The sequence below is a fragment of the Mobula hypostoma genome, chromosome 15 (assembly GCF_963921235.1).
Source record: "Mobula hypostoma chromosome 15, sMobHyp1.1, whole genome shotgun sequence".
In the NCBI taxonomy this organism is placed as follows: domain Eukaryota; kingdom Metazoa; phylum Chordata; class Chondrichthyes; order Myliobatiformes; family Myliobatidae; genus Mobula; species Mobula hypostoma.
The window spans coordinates 11,748,461-11,772,605 of NC_086111.1; the positions used below are offsets into that span (position 1 = coordinate 11,748,461).

The 24,145-nt window shown below is 40.3% G+C and overlaps 1 protein-coding gene across 4 annotated transcripts in view; it reads right to left on the reverse strand.

Moving 5' to 3' along the window:
- Nucleotides 1–24,145, reverse strand: part of LOC134356693 (NCK-interacting protein with SH3 domain-like) — a 279,402-nt gene that overhangs the window by 207,766 nt on the left and 47,491 nt on the right. The window lies entirely within an intron of this gene.

The window sequence follows — 24,145 nt, forward strand, 5'->3', positions numbered from 1 at the left end:
ACCTAATTGTGATGCATGTCTACACTAATCCCATCTGTCTGTCTTAAGCCTTTTTCCCTCCACTACCCTACCCATATACCTATCCAAATGCCTTTTAAACACTGTAAATGAACACATCTCCACCACCTACTTTGGTCGCTTATTCCAGAAACCAGCCAGCCTTGTCAATAAGGCCTTTGACAAGGTTCCATGAGGTTGGCCACTCAGGAAGTTTAGATTGTATGGGATCCAAGTGTAGTTAAATGGATACATAATTGGCTTGATGGTTGCAAACAGGGTGATAGTGGGAGAGTTTTTTTTTGGACTGGAGAATCCTGAGTAGTGGTGTGCCTCTGGTACTGTTTGCAAATGATAGGTGGCATGATGGGTGGTGAAGGTGGTAATCAACAATTACAGGGGCATCTTAATCAACCAAGTAAGTGAGCAAAGGAATGGTACTGGAGTTTTATTCAGCTCAGTGTGAGGTATTACATTTTAAAGTCAAATCAAGGGAGAATTTTCACAGTGAATGGTAGGGTCCTCAGGAGTGTTATAGAGCACAGTTACTTGGAATTCAAGTATCTGGTTTCTTGAAAATTGAGTAACAGGCAAACAGGATGTGAAAAAAATTGGAAACAGAAAAGATATACAAGGCTTTTATCAGGAATTGAGGGACTGGGCTATTGGGGGAGATTACAATGGCCTAGTTTATTGGAGCATATGATTCCTCATGGTAACATTATGGAGTTGTATGAAATGAGGGGCAGAAATAGCATGAATGTAATCAATTTCTTAAGAGGCAACTTTGTTATTGCTTTTTTTTCCCCCCACACAGAAGGTGGCAGAAATGTGGAATGCACTGCCAGAATAAATGTTTGACACAGGTACACTAACAAATTATAAAGACAGTTGGACATGTGTATGAATAGAGGGTTATGGACCAAATGCTGGCAAATGGGACTAACTTGGATGGACATCTTGGTCAGCATGGATCAATTGACCCAAAGGGCCAGACTCCATGCTGAATGACTCGAATATCCCAGTGAATCTCTTACAAAGGCAAGCATATCAGATATCTTTTTCATTACCCCATCCGCCCATCTCACCATTCTCAGGGATCTGTGAACTCATAAGGTAAGTACCCTCTGTACAAAGCTCCCAAGGTCCATCCCGTTTACTCTGTGACCTAACAGAAGTTGACTTCCCAAAGTGTATTCATTACCTCACAGGTGCCTGGACTAAATTCCATCTGCCACCATTTAGCTCAGCTCTCTACTTCTAAGTTCCACTTTATCTTCAGACAATCTTGTTCACTGTCTATGACCACCAATATTCTCAATCAATATATATGACAAACAATAAAGGTCTCAGCACTGATCCCTGTGGTACACTACTAATAACAGATTTCTAACCAAAAAGCTCCCATCTAATCTCTGCCTCCTGTCACCAAGCAGATTTTATGGCCACAAAAGGGACTCCAGGATCTCTGGATTATTCCCAGTGCCAAATGCTGGTGAGGGCAAGAACAGGAGGACCTGGCAGATGAATGTGTGGCTAAGAGGTTGGTGCAAGAGCCAGGGATTCAGACTTTTGACCATTGGAATCTCTTCTGGAACAGAGGTGACAGGGGCAGGTTGCACCTGAACTGTTTTAGATTGAACACACACATGAACACACACAAAATTTAAAGTTTAATCCCTCATTAGTAGCTCTGGCAAATCTGCCCACCATTTTATAACTCTCAAGAGCCCTGCCTGATTTTTGCTCCATAAGTATACCTTCTTTTACCTCTTGGCTAAATGCACAACCTCTCTTGTCAACCATGGTTCCTTCACCCTACCAACCTTCTCTCATCTTAGTGGGATAAACCTATCCAGAAAGACATGAAAGTGCTGCCTAAATAACCTCCATATTTCTGCTGTACTGTTCTGCTGCCCCACTCCCAACTAACCAGCATAATTATCCCTCCCCCAATTAAGTACTTTCCCACATACTTTCCTGCCCTTGTCGATGGCTTTGCTAAAAGTCAACAGGTTGTGGTCACTACCTACAAAACACTCGCCCTTCTCACCAGGTTCATTGCTGAGCATCACATCCAGTCTGGCCTCTCCCCTACTCATCTTGCCCATATACTGTTTCAGGAATCTTTCCTGAACATACTAACAAATGCCCCCTTCCTATCTGAACCTTTGAAACCAAGGTGTCAATCAATATTAGGGAAACTGAAGTCATCCATGACAATAACCTTGATTTTTTGCACCTTTCCAAAATCTGCCTACCAATCTACTCAACAATGTCCTGGTGTCTATTGGTGAACTTATTGAGCACTCCCAATAAATCACAGCAACACCCAATGCCTTCTAATCAAGGAAGCATCCTGGTAAACCTCTTCTGCACCCTCTCCAAAGCCTCCACATCTTCCCTATAATGAAGTGATTGCCTAACCAAGTGATCTATAATGAACTGAATGAAATATTCCAGCTGTTACTTAACCAGAGTTTTATACAGCTGCAATGAAATTTAAAGACACTTAAAGTGAGTGCCTTGACTAATAAAGGCAATCATGCCATATGATTTCTTTCACACCCTATTACATGCACAGCCATTTTCAGAGAGCTATGAACTTTTATCCAAAAATCCCTCTGCTCATTAACACTGTTAAGGGTATTAATAATGCACTGCCCCTTTATATTTAATTTCCTAAAGAATAAGTATCCCAGTATGAAACACTTTGGGACCAGGGATGATAACACTTAGTTTAGTTATGGAAAGGGACAAACGGTCTACAAGTTATGAGTCTGAACTAGAGAAGACAAATTTTGATGGTATTACGGTGGGTTATTTGAGGGCAAAGGGACATCTGGCAAGTAGGAGGCTTTTAAAAGTGAGCTATTGAGTGTTCAAAGTTTACATGTGAAGGGCATGATTGCAAAGAATGGGGAACCCTGGACAACAACAGATATTGAGACTTTCTCCAGGAAAAAGAAGCCAGCTGGGATCAAGTGTATCCCAGGAGTATTGGGGTAACAGAAGTATACTTAAATAAGAAAACAGAAGGGCAAAAAGGCAGAACGAGTTAGCTTTGACAGAAAAGATTAAAGACAACCCATAGACTGTACAAAAATATAAAGGGGAAAAATGAGTATCTAGAGAGAAAATAGGTCCACAGTGAACATTTAAATGTGAAGCAACAGGAGATGGGCAAGGTCCTCAGTGAATACTTTTCCTCAAGTTTACCATACAGAAAGGCATAACGATGTGGGAACTTAACATAGTTAATGTGGAGGTCTTAGTGATAGTCCACATTACAGTGGAGACAGTGCTACATGTCTTAAAATATATGAAGGTAGATAAATCTCACATCCTGATCATGTATATCCAAGAACACTACAGGAAGCCAAAGAAATTGTGGGAGCCCTGTCTGAGATCAGATGCATCATTAGCAATAGGTAAAGTGCTGAAAGACTAGAGGGTGGCTAATGTTGTGACTTTTACTTAAGAAAAGCTATTAAGATAGGGAACTTAGACCAGCATGTGTAACACCTGTAGTAGATAAAATACTAGAGGGGATTCTATAAGATAGACATGCATTTGGAAAGGGAAGGGTTGATACACAATTGATTTTATGGTAGGAAGCACAGAGTGATGGTGGAAGGTTGTTTTTCCAGACTGGAGACCGTGTTGCTTCCTATAGATTGGTAGTCCATTTGTCATCTGTAGCAATGATTTGGATGAGAACAACCAAAAAGACTTCTGTGTCAAAATGAAAACAAGTTTCTAAAAATTAGTCTAAATTTATTACAATTACTTAACAAAAAATAATTGATTGCATAATTACTCAACCCAAGTCAGTATCTGGAAGCAGATGCACCTTCGGCACAATGACAGCACTGAGTCTGTGTGGATAGGTCTCTATCAGCTTTCCACATCTGCACACTGCAATTTTTTCCCTTTCTTCTTTACAAAGCTATTCAAGCTCTGTCAGATTGTAGAGAGATCATGAGTGAACAGCACTTTTCAAGTCCAGTCATAAATTCTCTATTTGATTGAGGTCTGAACTCTGACTTGGCCACTCCAGGACATTAACTTTGTTGTTTTTAAGCCATTCCTGTGTAGCTTTGGCTTTATACTTGGGGTCATTGTCTTGCTAGAAAATAGATCTTCTCCCAAATCGCAGTTCTCTTGCAGACTGCATTAGGATTTCCTCCAGGATTTCCCTGTATTTTGCTGCATTCATTTTACTCTCTACCTTTGCAAGCCTTCCAGGGCCTACTGTACTGAAGCATCCCCACAGCACGATGCAACCACCACCATGCTTCACAGTAGGGATGGTGTGTTTTTGATGATGTGCCTTCCGCCAAACATAACATTTAGTCTGATGGCCAAAAAACTCACTTTTGGTTTCATCAAACCATAGAACCTTCTTCCAGCTGACTTCAGTCTCCCACATGCCTTCTGGCAAACTCTAGCTGAGATTTCATGTGTTTTTTTTCCAACAGTGGTTTTCTCTTTGCCACTCTCCCTTAAAGCTGCAACTGGTGAAGTGCCCAGGCAACCATTGCAGTATGCAGTCTCTCCCATCTCAGGCACTAAAGCTTGCAACTCCCCCAGAGTTGTCATAGGTCTCTCCCTCGTTAGTCCCTTTCTTGCACAGTAACTCAGTTTTTGAGGATGGCCTGCTCTAGGCAGATTTACAGCTGTGCCATATTCTTTCCATTTCTTGATAATTGAATTAACTGTATCCAAGAGATATTCAGTGACTTGGAAATTTCCTTGTATCCATCTCCTGACTTGTGCTTTTCAATAATCTTTTTCAGGATTGCTTGGAGTGTTCTTTTGTCTTCCTGGTGTTGTTTTTGCCAGGAAACTGACTCACCAGCAGTTGGACCTCCCAGATGCAGGTGTATTTTTACTACAATCAAATGAAACACCTTGACCACACACAAGTGGTCTCTATTTAACTAATTACATGACTTCTAAAAACAATTGGCCTCACCAGTGATGATTCAGTGTGTCACATTAAAGGGGGTGAATACTTATGCAATCAATTACTTGTGTTGCTTGAAATTCCAGCATCTGCAGATTTCCTCGTGTTTGCAGTTTTAAAATTACTTTGTGTTCCATATTTGTAGAGATCTGGTTTCACTTTGACACAAACAAGTCTTTTTCTGTTGATCAGTGTCAAAAAACAGCCAAATTAAATCCACTGTGATTCAGTGTTGTAAAACAATAAAACATGAAAACCTCCAAGGGGGGTAAACACACACTGTAGATACAGGCCCCTTGGCCCAACACTTCCCACCAAGCATCAAGAGGAAAATCATCTCCCTGATTCCGGTTCAACACAGGATGCAGAAGTGCTTAGAACAGAATATTTTTACAACTATTCCTTAATATTTATGTCCTGTCTATTGTGGTCAATTTCTACTTCATTTCTCCAAAATCAGCCTTGCCAACATTTTCAAAACAATAGTGATTTTACCTTCCAAACCCAATATTGAATTCCATGATATCATCAGTTCCATTGGTTAGTTGACACCACACTTTTAGATTAACAATTAAGACTTGTATCTAAATATCCTTTGTTAAATTGGGGAAAAGGGAAGAGGTAAAAATTGAGGAAGCTTATGGGCTGGATAACTGTGGCTTTGAAATGTTTTCAGTGATATCATTGATCAACAGACAATTGACCATAGTTGGAGAAAGGGGAGAAGGTGGCTGCAGAAACAGGTTGGGAGTTGGAAGGTGATCATTACCCATAAAGGTACTTGAAGAGACTGTTGGAGTAGGTGTCAATGCTAATAAAAACAGGCAAGGGAACTTGATGATACAGGCTGTCCCCAAGTTAAGGATGCATAACCTTTGAACCTATGAGCGAGCTCTCACAACTAATGAAATTAAAATGTTTGATGTTTGTACAAACATTTGTTCCTGCAAATAGCAGAACCAGTTTTCCATCTCTCTGCTTCAGGGATTGTTCTTTCAGAACAGTCTTATGTACTTTTGACACCATTCAATACCATACAGTGGAGGTACGGTTACTATATTGAGTGAACAATTACATATTTTCTGACCTGTTGGCAAAATCAAATTGAACAGAACCCATGTGCTACAATCGTTCAGTTGCACAAGTAGCTCCATCTTGTATGAGCTCAGGTACACAGATTTTGATTTATGGAGTTTAAAGGCAAAGATACCATAACTGAAGTTTCTGAGGTTCATGCAGAAGTAACTCATTCTGATGACCACAGATCCCTGCAGATGTTACCTGATTATCAGCATTGTCCATTCTTTATTGATTTTGTATTAGAGGTGGGCAAAGATGTAGCAGGTGGAAAGATAGCAGAGTCATGAAGTTTTAAGTTCAGCATTAGATCTATTTTGCATTAGTACATTTCATGCTGCTACAAAACGCTAAGTGTCATAGCCCTTATTCATAACAATAAATTGAACTCTTAAATGCCTCCATCATATCTGCCCCTGACAGCATGTTCCAGGCACCTACCACTCTGTTAAATAAACTTCTATCTCCTTTAAATTTCACTCCCCTTCCCTTAAATCTGTGCCGTCTAGAATTTAAATGGAAAAAATGACAACCCTTCCTATGTCTCTCTCATAATTTTATATACATCTATCAACACTAAGGGTGACGTCCTCCAGACAGTTCACAAAACTATTATTCCTTTTAAATATACCTCTGCTACTAATCTGTGTGTGATTGGAACCCGTAATTTACATCTTGTTAGCCTTTTGGGGCCATCTGAGTGATCTGGCACTTCTGCTGTCTCCGAGGGAATTCAGCATGGTTAATAGTTAGGTTGCGAATGGAGTCCACAGTCTAAAGATGGGTTGCAAAGCCATGATTGGCTCAATCACTCACCAATCTCAATAACTGAAGTGTCAAGCAAGATTGAAGTCAACGAGGATGAGAGCGGAAGGTAAGCAGGCATTCAGTGGAAGATAATCAGCCTGCTTTTAACTGGTCTCCCTCTCCTCCCTCTTGCTTGCTGCTGCCAGAGGAAAATGCAGGCATCTTGGATCTTGGGTAAGGTTTGATCGTTGCAGTTTGCGGATTTGACTCATTATTATTTTACACTTTTTTAAAAATTGCTATTATGTGCAATTTTGATTGGAGCACTTTAACATGGATTGACACTGCAGCCAACATACAGTGCTAAATTGTACTGAACTGAACTACTCTGAACACTCCTAGACTGCTTCGAGGACTTTGCGGTTTAATATTGTTTGTTATTCGCTCGTCTTTGCATGTAGGGTGGTTGATGTGCTTTGAATGGGTTCCATGTTGTTTCTTTGCTTCATGCCTGCCTGCAGGAAGACGAATCTCAGGGTTGTATACCACATACATACTTTGATAATAAATGTGCTTTGAATCTTTGAAGTCCTCTCAGCCTCTAATGTTCGAGAGAAGACAATCAAATTTCATTCCTCTTCTCCTTAAAGCCACACCAATTCAGGCAACATCATGATGAACCTCCTTCCTGTACTGTGGTGACCAGAGGTGCACACAATATTCAAATTATGGCCTAACTGAAGTTTTACACGGCTCCATCATGACTTCCCAACTTTTGCTCTCAAAGCCCTGATCGGTAAAGCATGTTGTATACTTACTTTACCATCCTGTCCACTTCTAGCTGTGATCTATAGGCTTGTACCCCAAAGTTCTTCTGTACATCAATGTTCCTGCTGGCACCTCTTGCACCAATTTTTCCAAAATGAACACCTCATACTTGTATAGATTAAACTTCATCTGCCATTTTCTGCCCAAATTTCCAACTGGTCTATATCCTGATACATCCTTTCGCAATCTTTCTCACTATCTACAACTTCACTACTTTTTTACTAATCAGACCAACTGCATTTTCATCAAGATTATTTATATGCATCACTAACTGGTGACCTTTGCAGAACACCACTGGTCACAGACAGTTAGTCAAGAAATTTACCACTGCCCTGTCTCTGCCTAAACCAATTTTATTCAACTTACCTACTCATTGTGGATCTCATGTAAAATCTTCTAGACCAGCCTACTACAAGGATTATGCAAATACAAAGAATACCCAAGTTTCATGATATCTAAAAAATTCTTCTCCCCTTCTAAAATGTGCAATGTCTATTAACTCTAGGTTCAAATTGTGAAGAGAACGTTCTTTCAATATCCATCAGCTCAAGCCCCTTCAGACTCTTATAATATTTCAAAAAGATACTTATTTTCCCAACTTCAGCCCAATTTTCCCTTTTAAAACAATCCCATCACCAACTCAATGAATATTCACTGTCTCAAGGAGCCTAAAACTGCAGCACACCAGGTATGATCACAAGAGTTAAGAAGACTTTCTTAATTTTACATTCCATTTCCGTTGCAGTGAATGCCAGCATTCAATCTGTTCCTGATCTTCTGCTTTGCCTGTAATTTAACTGTGTAATTTAGATACAAGAAGATCCACCTCATTCTATATTTCTCTAGTTTTCCAAACTAACTATATAATCTGACATCATATTCTGTCAAAATTTTGACCACTTACTTACTCAATCATCCTTTATACATGTTCTTCCAGCATTGAGGATGAGTTGCTTCTGTTCGAGTTCTGTCAATACTGAGGTGTCCAACAAACTCTCTAAAAGGTACCGAGTGTAATCTATGGGGTAGTGTGTTCCACTACTTACACAGGACCCCAATGACCCTCATGCAGCTTGGTGGTGAAATCAGTGATTCCCTTGTCTCTCAGGGAATGTCACATCTTTGTTTTGAGAACATTAGCAAAGCTTTTCCTGTAACTGCCGAGTAACCATGTTCTGTGACTGAGCTCAGAATGAAGTGTCCCTATTAGGATGTTGGTAAGCATGTTAATAACATACCTCGTCCAACAGAACCAGCTGAGTGTAGCTGTGATTTTGATACTGGGGATTTTGGCCCAGCTGAGAGCACTAACATTTGTTCACTTATCCTCCTAGTGGATTTGGAATTTACTGAAATTTTGCGTGTTAAAGATTTATCATAACTTCCTTTGTGTCTCTATGGCGAACATCCCTTGCACTTTGTTTTAGGAAGCCTCTCTCAACCTGCCCTGAAACCTTGAAAGATTGATGAACACACACAAGTGTCCTGTTATAATCTCAACTGTTCAATCATTACGTAAAATTAGTCACAATGAAAACCGGAGCTCAGAGGCTAGGACCCACCCCAATTATTTACTTTCAGGATACTGGATTGAACAGCCAAACATCAGGTTTTTACAAAACTCTCCTTTTACAAAAGGAATTTAGGAAAACGTTTTCATGCTAGAGATGAGCAATAAAGCTTATGCAGTTTGTACATGGTCCCACAATTATGATTCTGTACACAGACCAAAACAACACATTATGACACAGTGTTATTCTCAACAATGATATAGCTAATGCTGGGACACAATTCTACATCCAATACCAACAACGGCATTAACAAAAGTTGGGCCAATTACAGTCCACTACAAATCAACCCAATACCACAAACAACATCAATGCAATGACCTGCACCCAATATCAACATTGGCAGAATCGATAATATGATAATCAAAAACCAAAAAAAATATGCTGGAAACATGGAATGAAAATCAAAAATGCTGGAACTGCACATCCTGAATCATCTGTGGACACAATCTGAAATGTCACCATTTCTCTGCCAGCAATCCACCTGACCTGCTGATTATTTCCACTATTTCCAGCATTTTTTATTTTTGTTACCAATATACATTTCCAGACTCAAAATTAACAGCACTGATACAGTCTAACAGTGTCAGTGCAGTTTATTATCAAACAGCAAGAAATAAAAGTACATAATCTCACTTCTAATATTAATGGATAGCATTCTGTAGCAGCAATATAAGCAGTGTAGACATTTGACTGCCTTCTATCCACAATTTTTTGTAATTTATTTTTTATTGAAGTTCAAATATTTCCATAAGATGCATTTCAGATATTGTACATATATATCATAGCCATATATGCCACAAATCTCCATATAATATTTGTCTGAGATATACACTTATGGAAAAGAGAGGAAAGAAAGAACAAGCAAAAGGAGAAAACTATGTACAAGTAGGGAGTGATTTTTTTTTACAACATATTCATTGATTTGTGAGAATAAAATCAGGCCTATGAGGTGTTATATAGTTAGAATCAAATTGTTCCAACTTATGATTAACAGATGCTGTTATCTTCTCCATTTTGTAAATGTCCATTGTATCCGTGCATTTAAAGTTGGGCTCACCTGCGATAACCATTTCCTGGTGAGTCTTTTTACCAGCCACCAGCAGTATATTCATTAAACATTTATCTCTTTTCAACCATTCTTGAGATATATACCCAAAACATATGGTCTTACTTTCTAAGGGTATTTCACATTTAAAGATGTCTTGTAGGGCATTGTGTATCCCACTCCAATAGTCTTTGATAATGGGGCATTCCCAGAAAATATGATAATGGTTTGCATTTTGATTTCCACAATTTCTCCAGCAAACAAGGAGGTTAATATTATAAAAACAAAATAATCTGCAGATGCTGTGATCAAAGCAACACTTTCAGTACGCTGGATGAACTCAGCAGGTTGGGCAGTATCAGTTAGAAATGATGAGTCGACGTTTTGGGCCGGAACCCTTCGTCAGGACTGAAGAATGAAAGATGGGGAAGGATTTGAAGAATGCTTGTAGCTTCAGTTGAAAGACCAGTAATTTGAAAGACAAAGGGGTGGAGGATGGGAAGCATTGACGTCATAGCCCTGAAAACAATGGGTAGTAGAAGGAGGAAGCGGAACCATGAGGGAGCTGGGGGAGGGGGTAGAGTAGAGTGAAATAGGGATAGAGGAAGGGAGAGGGAGGGAATTACAGGAAGTTGAAGAATTCTATGTTCATACCAAGGGGCTGGAGACTATCTAGACGGTATATGAGGTGTTGCTCCTCCAACCTGAGTTTAGCCTCATCATGGCAGTAGAGGAGGCCATGTATGGACATACCTGAATGGGAATGGAAAGCAGAGTTGAAGTGTCCCTACACCTCATCTCTTGCAACCATTCAGGGCCCCCAGCAGTCCTGCCAGGTGAGACAACACTTCACTTGTGAGTCTGTTGGGGTCATCTATTGCATCCGATGCTCCTGGTGCGGCGTCCTCTACATCGGTGAAACCCGACGCAATTTGGGGGACCGCTTCGTCGAGCACCTCCACTCTGTCCGCCACAACAGACAGGATCTCCCGGTAGCCACCCACTTCAAATCTGCTTCCCATTCCCATTCAGATATGTCCATACATGGCCTCCTCTACTGCCATGATGAGGCTAAACTCAGGTTGGAGGAGCAACACCTCATATACCATCTAGATAGTCTCCAGTCCCTTGGTATGAACATAGAATTCTTCAACTTCCTGTAATTCCCTCCCCCTCCCTTCCTCTATCCCTATTTCACTCCACCCCCTCCCCTAGCTCCCTTATGGTTCCGCCTCCTCCTACTACCCATTGTTTTCAGGGCTATGACGTCAATGCTTCCCATCCTCCACCCCTTTGTCTTTCAAATTACTGGTCTTTCAACTGAAGCTACAAGCATTCTTCAAATCCTTCCCCATCTTTCATTCTTCAGTCCTGACTAAGGGTTCCGGCCCAAAACGTCGACTCATCATTTCTAACTGATACTGCCCGACCTGCTGAGTTCATCCAGTGTACTGAAAGAGGGTACTATCATAATGGGATTTCTGAGAAGGTGTAATAAAATATCTTATCAAGTTTTTTTTCCATCTGAACTCCCTCCATTTCTGTGAACTGGTACACTTCCATTGATACCTCAATATTATTGGCCATTCTTCCTCATATAATTATCCCTCCTTCCTTCTCCCATTTTGTTTTAATATATGAAGTAGAATGTGTTTTAAGATTTGTCAAACCCTGAAACACGCTTGAAATGATTCTACTACCGATATCTGAACTATATGCTTTTCTAAATAGTTCTATCAAACATGTACTTGCCTTTATTTACATTTTTATCCATCTTATTAACATACTGTCGCACTGTAAATATCGATAAACGTCTTGTTTTTCTAATAAGTGTTTCTCTTTGAGCATTTCAAAACTGAACAGTGTTCCTTCTTTCATTATATTGCAAAGAACTATTATTCCTTTAACTGTCCAGTCCTTAAATCTAACATCCAGTTTATTTGGCGTAAAATCCGAGTCATATGCACACCATTTAAGAATTGCTACATCTCCCTCTAGTTTATATTCTTTTACAATAGTTTTCCATATTTTAAGAATCCATTTCACCCATGGGTTATCAATAGTATTTATGTACCTTTGTAGGTTGTTATCAGCCAAAATCGCCTGTATGGGGATGGGAAGTATCCCCTCCTCAATGTTTTTCCATTGAGCGTCATTTTTGGGTTGCACCAACATATCACAGCTCTCAACTGTGCTGCAAAATAATAGTCTGTAAGAGACAGTAGGCCCCATCCCCCCTTTTCCTTGACTAATTACAAAATTTTGAGACAAACTCTAGGCCTCTTAACTTGCCATATATATCTTGATAACATTGTCCTTCTACCCACATTCTTAATTTCATCAAGACTGCGGACATGAACTGCCCTAATGCACTGCCTCTGTGCCACGTTTCTTTGGATTCTGAGACACAGCTCTTATTTGCTGGTTCAAATTCCTTCCTCAGCTCCTTTTTCACCGCAACACACAATCTACATTTCTGTCATTCTTTTCCGAAGCTAACTTTACATGTCTTTTCAATCGGAAACCATCGACAACTTAGTCAATGGCTCACACTTGTCCATTCTAAACTGTTCAAATAAAATCGTGACTTCTTTTCAACATTTTCAAGTTTCGTAATGCTCCTGACAAAACCTCTCTATTCAAAATTAACCAGGCAGGCTTCTACCCCACTATATCAGAGGAAAGGGCTTTCAATCACTCCATAGTATGTTTGCACTCCTCCATAAAAATCACAATCAACTAAGCAGCACAGTACACCTAGCTGCCTGATTTCTTAAACAACTCTTAGATCCAGAGTTACAATGGATTGGATGGGTCCCCGAACACAGAAGCAGATGGTGTTGAGAGTATCTTAACTGGTATTACAATTCAAATATGCAGGATACAAGCTGCAGAGAGGTAGAGGATTTTACCCGGAACATTATAAGCACAATAATGGTATTTCCAGGTGATGATGCCTCAAGAAGGCAACATGCAAAGATCCCCATCATACAGACCATGCCATTTTATCACAGCTACTATTGGGCAGGAAGTACAGGAGCCTGAAGTACTACACAACCAGGTTAAAGAACAGCTTCTTCCCTTCAACCATTTTTTTTCTTGAACCAACCAGCAAAGTCCTTACCACTACAGCATAGCAACACTATAACGACTTTGATCAGTTTGAATAAAAGTGGACTTTTATGTTTATTCCAATTGTGTATAATTTGTATTTTTCTTGAGTGCTTATATGGTAGCTATCTGCATGTGAAGCTGCTGCAAATAAGCTATTACAACTTATGCAAATAGCAATAAATCTTACTTTACCTTTAGTTGTAAATTTGAGCATACAAGGCTGTCTTTTCCATATGTATGCTACTCACTTTGAATTTTACCTCAGTTATTTAACTCAAACCCCTACCTGATTACCAAATTTAGCTTTGCTAGCTCTATCCCATTGAATTTATCTTTCATCTTATTCATATTATCTGTTATACAGCATGGAAAGTACATTGCACCTCACGTCAAAGGTGCTCTTCTTCGGTGACATTCAACCAATATGCACCTCAAGGATGTGTGCTTAGCCTGCTGCTCTACTCTCTCTATGCCCGTGACTGAGTGGCTAGGCAAAGTACAAAAGGCATCTATAAGCTCTGACGACACATCTGTTGTTTTCAGGAAGACCAAAGAATTGATTGTGGATTTCAGGAAAGGGAAGTTGAGAAAACGCACACCAGTCCTCATCCAGGGATCAGCAGTGGAAAGGATGAGTAGTTTCAAGTTCCTGGACATTAACATCTCTGAAGATCTATCCCGGGCCCAACATATTAGTGCAATTACAAAGGCACGCTAGTGGCTATATTAGGAGTCTGAGGAGTCTAGTGGCTCTATTAGGAGTCTGAGCCTGCTTCAGTCCAAGTAATACAGTCCCAGTCTACCAGCCCCCCCCTTTAACTCAAACCCTCCAGCCCTAGCAACATCCTTGTGAATCCTTTCTGCACCCCTTCCAGCTTATCCTTCTATAGTGATGACCAGAACTGCAAGCAATATGTCAGGTGCATATCACCAGCATCTTGTACTACTATAACATGTCACAATTCTTGCACTCAATGGCACAGATAATGAAGGCAAGCATGTCAGTTTTTCTTCACCACTGTCTACCTGAATCCCTAGGTCTTTGTCTGTCATGCACTGCATGTCCTCATCTGGTGAACTGCTGAAAACATATCACTTTGTATTTGTCAGAGCTAAATTATATCTTCAAAATAGTGGCTTGAGATAGGCACATCAGCAACATTCAAGGACCATCTAGATAGGTACATGAATACATGAGGATTAGAGGGCTATGGGCTAAACACAGGCAGTTGGTACTAGCTTGTTGGGCAACACAGTTGGCATGGTAAATTGGACCAAAATGCCCATTTCCATTTCAATTCCATTTCCTTTTCCTTACCTACATATGTGATCTAAAATTCCAGACTAGTCTACTACACAAGGCCTTGCTAAAGTCCACATAGACAAAAACTTCAGACTTACCCTCATGAATCCTCCCGGTCACCTCAAAATTAAATTTGAGATACGAATTCCCATGCACAAAACCATGCTTACCATTTATTAATTAGTTCTTGCCTTTCCCAATTCAAGTAAATATTGTCACTTAAGAAACCTTGTATTCCTCAATCTGATCAATTTTTATATATTAAGTGGAAAAGTCTATGCAATTATGTCTCACTTTATATTTCAGAGCAGGTTGGATTCAAGCAAATATCATCCAAGACTGTTATGAACCCTCAATATATTCTGTGTTGTGGTGTCCACCAATAATTAGGTGTCTAAAGGGGCCAAAATAAGCTGACATAATTTCTCATTGCATTCCAGCGCGCTTAATGTTGACATTCACAAATAGAGAAAGCTTGGAGACAGTGCGAGAGGGAGGTGATCAAAAAGGAACTGATGATTTGAGATGTATCTATTTTAATGCACGGAGTATTATGAACAAAGCAGATGAGCTTAGAGCATGGGTCAGTACTTGGAGCTATGATGTTGTGGCCATTACAGAGACTTGGATGGTGCAGGGGCAGGAATGGTTACTTAGAGTGCCAGGCTTTAGGTGTTTCAGAAAGGACAGGGAGGGAGGCAAAAGAGGTGGGGGCATGGCACTGTTGATCAGAGATAGTGTCACGGCTGCAGAAAAGGAGGAAGACATGGAGGGATTGTCTACGGAGTCTCTGTGGGTGGAAGTTAGAAACAGGAATAGGCCAATAACTCTACTGTGTGTTTTTTGTAGACCACCCAATAGTAACAGGGACTGAAGGTGCAGATAGGGAGACAGATTCCAGAAAAGTGTAATAATAATAACAGGATTTTAATTTCCCAAATATTGATTGGCATCTCCCTAGAGCAAGCGGTTCAGATGGGGTGGAGTTTATTAGGTGTGTGGGAGAGGCTGTACTTGATCTGGTATTGGGAAATGAACTTGGTCAGGTGTCAGATCTCTCAGTGGGAGAGCATTTTGGAGATAGTGATCACAATTCTATCTCCTTTACCATAGCATTGGAGAGGGATAGGAACAGACAAGTTAGGAAAGCTTTTAATTGGAGTAAGGGGAAATATGAGGCTCAGGCAGGAACTTGGAAGCATAAATTGGGAACAGATGACCTCAGGGAAATGTACAGAAGAAATGTGGTAAATGTTCAGGGGATACTTGTGTGGAGTTCTGCACAGGCACATTCCAATGAGACAGGGAAAGGATGGCAGGGTACAGGAACTGTGGTGTACAAAGGCTGTTGTAAATCTAGTCACAAAGAAAAGCTTATCAAAGGTTCAAAAAGCTACGTAATGATAGAGATCTAGAAGATTATAAGGCTAGCAGGAAGGAGCAAGAAAGAAATTAAGAGAACCAGAAGGGGCCATGAGAAGGCCTTGGCAGACAGGACTAAGGAAAACCCCAAGGCATTCTACAAGAATGTGAAGAGCAAGAGGTTAAGATGTGAGAGAATAGGACCAATCAAGTGTGACAGTAGAAAAGTGTGTATGGAACTGGAGGAGATAGCAAAGGTACTTAAAGAGTACTTTGCTTCAATATTCACTACGGGAAAGGATCTTAGCGATTATAGGGATGACTTACAGCAGACTGAAAAGCTTGAACATCTAGACATTAAGAAAGAGGACGTACTGGAGCTTTTGGAAAACACCAAGTTAGATAAGTCACCAAGACCAGAGGAGATGTATCCCAGGCTACCGTGGGAGGCAAGGGAGGAGATTGCTGAGTTCTGGCAATGATCTTGGCATCATCAATGGAGACGGGAGATGTTCTGGAGGATTGGAGGGTTGCGGATGTTGTTCCATTATTCAAGAAAGGGAGTAGAGGTAGCACAGGAAATTATAGGCCAGTGGGTCTTACTTCAGTGGTTGGAAGGTTGATGGAGAAGATCCTGAGAGGCAGGATTTATGAACATTTGGAGAGGCATAATATGATTAGTAGTCAGTATGGCTTTGTGAAAGGCAGGTCATGCCTTATGAGTCTGATTGAATTTTTTGAGGATGTGACTAAAAACATTGATGAAGGTAGAGCAGTAGATGTAGTGTATATGGATTTCACCAAGGCATTTGACAAGGTACCCCATTCAAGGCTTATTGAGGAAGTAAGGAGGGATGGAATCCAGGGGGACATTGCTTTGTGGATCCAAGCAAAGAGTGGTTGTAGACGGGTCATATTCTGCATGGAGGTCAGTCACTAGTGGTGTGCCTCAGGGATCTGTTCTGGGGCCCCTACTCTTCGTGATTTTTATAGATGACCAGGATGAGGAAGTGGAGGGATGGGTTAGTAAATTTACCGATGATACAAAGGTTGGAAATGTTGTGGGTAGTATGGAGGGCTGTCAGAGGTTACAGCGGGACATTGATAGGATGCAAAACTGGGCTGAGAAGTGGCAGATGAAGTTCAACCCAGATAAGTGTGAGGTGGTTCATTTTGGTAGGTCAAATATGATGGCAGAATATAGTATTAATGGTAAGACTCTTGGCAGCATGGAGGATCAGAGGGATCTTGGGGTCCGAGTCCATAGGACACAAAGCTGCTGCGCAGGTTGACCCTGTGGTTAAGAAAGCATACGGTGTATTAGCCTTCATCAATCGTGGGACTGGGTTTACGAGCTGAGAGGTAATGTTGCAGATATATAGGACCCTGGTCAGACCCCACTTGGAGTACTGTGCTTAGTTCTGGTCACCTCACTATAGGAATGATGTGGAAACTATAGAAAGGGTGCAGAGGAGATTTACAAGGATGTTGCCTGGATTGGGGTGCATGCCTCATGAGAATAGGTTGAGTGAACTCAGCCTTTTTTCCTTGGAGTGACGGAGGATGAGAGGTGACCTGATAGAGGTGTATAAGATGATGAGAGGCATTGATTGTGTGGATAATCAGAGGCTTTTTCCCCAGGGCTGAAATGGCTCATTGTTGTTGTTTTTCTTGAAAAAAAATGCAGAGAGTGATGAGTGCATGGAACTGGCTGCCGGCGACAGTGGTGGAGGTGGATGTGGATATGATAGGATTTTTTTTAAAAGAGGGTCCTGGACAGGTACATGGAGCTAAGAAAAATAGAGGGCTATGGGTAACCCTGCATAATTTCTAAGGTAAGGAGATGTTCGTCACAGCTTTGTTGGCCGAAGGGCCTGTATTGTGCTGTAGGTTTTCTGTGTTCTATGTTCACAACTAAATGTGTACTGTCAGTGTATGAAACAGAATTAAATCCAGAATCAATAAATTTGTAACACTGTAGTAAATACTGTTCTCCTATTTCAGCCTATCAAGTATATACAGTCCTGAAAGTCATGTGAGAGGAGGGTGGTCAGATGTTCAATGCCCAACATGATGATTCAAGCAGAAATCTTTCCCATGATTTGGTACCACCTGGTACGACAATACAATGTAAAGCAATCATCTGAGAATTGAAAGCTGGAATAACTGAAATAACCCACTCTGGTTCTCTGCAAGCTCGGGATCTTTTCATCTCCAACTGTCAACCACACATCAACCGGCTCAAATTCAGCTCTCCCCTTACCTTTTTCGAACCTCTGATCATACTGCTCTCCACTTGCTCCACACCAAACCTAACCTCACCATCAAACCTGCAAGGGGGTTGCTGCTGTAGTGTGGCAGACTGACCTCTACCTTGCTGAGGCTAGATGGCAACTCTCGGACACCACCTTGAAAAAGACCACACTGAGGACCATCAATCCATTCCCTCATGCACCATCAACCTCCAGTTCTGAATATCGCCGTTCCACTACCACCAACCTCATAGTCCCCTACCCCGGACTGCCTATTTCTACTTCCAGATCAACAAACCTGACTATCTGGGTAGGCCAACTGCTTCTGTCTGCTCCTGCCCCACTGAACTCATGTCTGCATATCTCGACTCCATTTTATGCCCTTGGTTCAGCGCTATTAGCATTTCACATATTCTACCCAAGCAAAAAATGCAAATTTAAACCCATAATGAAGTGCTCTGGGAAAGGTCTGTGCAGAGAAGTATTACACCCTCAGCCAGACATTGATTCAAGATTTCAGTGACTAATGAAATGCTCGTTACCAGAAATCTTTCTGCAACAAGTCACTCCTGATTTTGTTTTCCACAAACTGTCTTCCTTGCAATTATTCATCTTACCTTTCTGCCGAAGGTAAATGTTATTCTGCTCTTCAAACATGTCCAAGTTATACGTGCCACATGTTCTGCACATTTTTTTTCTCCAAATTCAATTCAAGATTCTTGGCCTATACTCCCAATATCTGCCAACCCACCTGATGTTAAAATTTTACCCCAACCAGTTTCCCATATCAAGCACATAGAAATATGACATCCACAGCCTGACTTCAATTAGGTTTCAGTCTACACATCAACTTTTTATCAGTTATAAATGTCTTTCCTTCATAATATCAATGATTAGAACATGAAACCAAAATAATTTAATTAATTTGTGACATTGATACATAACAGCACTTTATATTTATCATGGTTGATGTTCTGTGTTAGTAATGTTAGCAGACAACTAGGTTATCAGTGACACCATATTTAGGGTGGCTACACAAAGTTGAACAGCAGAAAAGCATTGCATCTATGCCACCCAACATAACTATTTGTACAGACCCCACTAACCTGTATTAATCCAATATCCTTCTATTTCCTGCTTATTCAACTACCTGTATAAATGCCTCAAATTTGTTCATGTTCCTTTCTCTACTACCAGTCTAGCAGCTCATTCCAGATACCTGCTACTATGTAGAAAAATGTACCCCTCAGTTATGCCTCCACCCCCGACCTTAAACCAATGCCCTCTAGCTTTAGACACCAATGCCATTTTAGACCAACTATTTACCCTCTTGTACACCTCTATCATGTCACCTATCAATCTCTTTTACTCCAGGAAACCAGACCAAAAATATACAATTGTTGTTTATAACAAAATCTTTCCAATCCAGACAATGTGCTTGTGAATCTTTTCTCTATACTTCCAGCTTGATCACATCTTTTCTGTAGCACGATGACCAGAATGGTAAACAATACTCCAATACTCCAAGTGCTGTCTAGCCAACTAGTACACCCAACTGTTGTGGTCAATACAATGCATGCAAGCACAAATGCCTTCTTCACCATCCTGTCTGTGGTGCCATTTTCAGAGAATGAGATACATTTGATTCCTCTGTTCAACAATATACAGCAAATGAGGGCTCTGGGGAGTATGCCTGCTCTTGTTTAATATACATCATGAAGTTGCTATCACCGATTCAGTACACTTTCACTGGCAGTGCCATTTGTACTTTTCTTTAAAAAAAACAAAAATCACCTCATTACATGAACAGAAGCTATTTTGTAAGGTAGACCATCTATAAATTAACTAGAAAATCAAAAGCTTTGTATATAGATCTGAATGAGAATAGCATGCCAATTTGCAGCTACAAATTAATTTTTGTGCATTTTGGAATTTCCTTACTTCATCATATTAAGGATTTTAACATGAAGCAATTGCACATTTAGCTATTTATATTCCAGATATTTTAATTATGCATTCAGTTTATTATTAAATGCCACATCATAAATGTTCATTTTTAAAAATATCCCTCATATGCTGTCAGAGAATTCTTCAATACAACTGATAAAAAGAGCAACACGGCCAATAGATTTACCAATAAAATTTATGAACTTTTTAATTTTATAAACTTTTGCAAGATGATCAGCATGCTTTCTGGTCACAGTAAGCATGAATTCCTCTCAATTCTAGCATCCAAACCCAATACAAAAATCGACTAAAATCATACCATTAAACTGCACTTGTAATGAATATTTTTCTCAAATTATATTTGGTGATGTTTGGAATATCATGCAGTGGAAGTACATCTTGTACAAAATAGGGTCAGGAAAGCAAGCCAATTTTTTTTTAAAGTAAATTAATCATATTAGATCCAAAAAGCATACAGATTGCCTGAAAGAGGAGGTAGAGGATTGGGAACAGATTAGAATTTGACAAGATCCTTGTGGACCATAGGGGTGCACTCTGTAACATTAGAAATGCTAAGAAAATTGTGGAAAGCACATTTAATGAATTGGTCACACCACAACTACATTGGTTACATACAGTGGTGCTATAAAGTTTGTGAACCCTGTAGAATTCTCTATTTCTGCATGAATATGACCTAAAATGTGATCAGATCAAGTTCTAAAAATAGATTAAGAGAACCCAATTAAATAAATACTTGTTCATTTATTAAGAAAAATAATCCAATATTACATGTATTTGTTGGAAAAAGTATGTGAACCTCTGAGGTAATGCCTTCTGCAAAAATGCTATTTGCAGTCAGGTGTTCCAATCAATGAGATGAGATTGGAAGTGTGCCCTCTAAAAAGACACACAAAGTCAGGATACTAATAGACCCTGTTCTTCTTGAGAAAGATCTGTTTGTGTGTACCATGCCTCGATCAAAACAACTTTCAGAGGACCTTAGAAATAGAATTGTAGAGATGCATTAAGCTGGAAAAGGCTATAAAAGCATTTAAGGGCCTGAGTGTTCATCAGTTCACAGTAAGAGAAATTGTCAACAAATGGAGGAAACTCAGTACTGTTGCTCCTCTCCCTCATAGTGGGTATCCTGCAAAGTTGTGCACCAAGAGCACAACTTGCAATGCTGAAGGAGGTGAGAAAGAACCTAGGGATAATGTTAAAAGATCTGCAGATATGTCTAGAACTTGCTAAAGTCTCTGATGATGAGTCCACTATCAGAAAAACACTGAACAAGAATGGTCTTCATGGAGGGACACCACAGAGGAAACCACTGCTCTCTAAACAAAACATTGCTGCATGTCTCATGTTTGCAAAAGACTACTTGGATATTCTACAACACTTCGGGACAATGTTCTGTGGACAGATGAGACAAATATACAGGACTGATCAACAATTACCGTTAACATTTGGTTGAAGTTATTGCTGTACAAGCATGTTACGCCAGTTACTGAAAGCAAAGGTTCTCATTTATTCCCCAAATACATGTAATATTGGATCCTTTTTTCTCAATAAATAAATTAACACGAATTTTTTTATTTACTTAGGTTCTCTAGTTTAGGACTTACATGAAGATCTGATCACATTTATGCAGAAATAAAGACAACAGGGTTCACAAACTTTCTAGGCTCACTGTAGATGACTACTGAGAAGAGCAGTAGGTGGTGCTGGAAGTCCCCTGTTGTCTCTGTCAAATGGGTAATGCCATTTTGGATGCTGTTAGGGGATGGCAATGCAGGGAAAGTAGCAAGGTCTAAGTTTGTGGCACCACAGTTGGACACTCAACTAACAGGAAGGTGACTTAATAGTGAGGGGAAAAGACGTGTGTTACAGTAGACTTAAAGATGACTTCCAGAAGGTACATTGTCAAGATCAGTGGTGTCACAGGCAGGGTATTCAGCGAAAGCTCTGGTGCATGTGGGCACTAACACTTCCCCTCTGCTATCCCATTCCTGAATGGACTTCGAAGCTTTGGACACTGCCTCACTTTATTTCTGTTTTTGCACATTTTAATAATCTATTCAATATGTATAATTTGCTTGTTTATTTATTATATTTTATTTATTACTTTTTTTTCTGTCTCTGCTAGATTATGTATTACATCGAACTGCTGCTGCTAAGTTAACAAATTTCATGTCACATGCCGGTGATAATAAACCTGATTCTGATTACAACATGGCTAGAAGAGGGATGAGACCCCGCAACATGAATTTATTTTTGTTTTAATTTAGCGATAAAGCACTAAGAAGGCACTTCCAGCCTTTCAAGCCACATCGCCTCAGTAACCCCATAACCCTGATTAACCCAGACCTTATCACGGGACAATTTAGAATGACCAGATAACCTACCAAGTACATCTTTGGACTGTAGGAGGAAACCCACACATTCCATAGTGAGGACGTGGAGACTCCTTACAGAACAGCACCAGAATTGAATTCTGAACTACGGAACTTCCCAAGCTGTAATAGAATCACAACTATTTAGGGAGTCAGCTAGAAGATTAAAGAGCAAGACAATTTTTTCCCCTCCTGCAATCAGGGCTCCATATAATCAAAAAAAAAATGCTTCTAAAACACACATTCCCCACAGGTCTATGTCTCTACAAATATTACAATTCTACTACCCTCCAAAAGGTATCATACTCACAAAAGACCCCTCTAGAATGCTCCGTCTGCATATCATGTTTGGAGACCATAATTCCCAAGATTATGCTTGGTAAACCTTGTCATTCAGTTTTCTTACAAGCTTAGTTCCTTGCTTGAGAGAGTAACTACCATGGACCAACTGTTCCAAACATCAAAATGCCCACAGTGGAAGATCTTAAGCAAAAGTCTAACTCGTTCAATAATTAATTCATATGACCTCAAGATGTTTAATCAAACAATGAATTAGTTAGTATTGCTAGTAATACATTATTCTGATGAGTATCGATTTGATGGAAAATGTTCTTTTTCGAACATATAAACCTTAATCAATGAACCACTTCAGTGATACATGAAACCTATGCACACAAAGCAATTATAAATATTTCCACCAAATTTTAATCCCAATGTTTCAGGCAACATCTATGAAAACAAATAAAAACAGTTTACATTTCAGGTTAAGACCCTTCATCTGGACTGGAAAGGAAGGGAGAAGACAAGAATAGAAAGGTGGGGAAGGTTGACAAGCTAAATGACAGGTGAAGGCAGGTGAGTGAGAAAGATAATAGTCTGGAGAAGGAGGAATCTAATAGTAGAGGAGTTGACCATGGGAGAAAAGGAAAAAGGAGGGGCACCAGGGTGAGGGGGCGCACAGGGCAGGAGAAGAGGCAAGAGACTAGAACGGGGAATAAAAGAGAGAAGGAGAGGTTAAAGAAAAAATACTGTAAGGGAGAAATCGATGTTCATGCCATCAGGTAGGAGGTTACCTGGACAGAATATGAGGTATGCTCCCTCAATCCGAGAGTGGCCACTTTGTCAAGCACCTCCACTCCATCTCCCAAACGCGCAATTTCCCCATGGCCAGCTACTTTAATTCCTATCCCCATTCCTGCTCTGACTCACTCATTCATGGCATCCTCTTCTGATATAATGAAACCATTCTGAGGGTGGAGTAGCCTCCAGCCTGATGGCAGGAACCTCCATTTCTCCTTCTGGTATTTTTTTTCCCGCTTTTCCTCCTTCCCTCTTCTGCTAATCTCCACTCTGGCCTTTTACCTCCTCTACACCTGCCTATCACCTCCCCTGGTGCTCCTCCTTCCCTTTGTCCCATGATCCACTCTCCTGTACTATCAGATTCCTTCTTCACTAGCCCTTTACCTTTCCCACCCACCTAACTTCAACCTATTACCTTTTATCTTGTCTTCCTTCCTCTTCCCCCTTCCTGTCCAGTCCT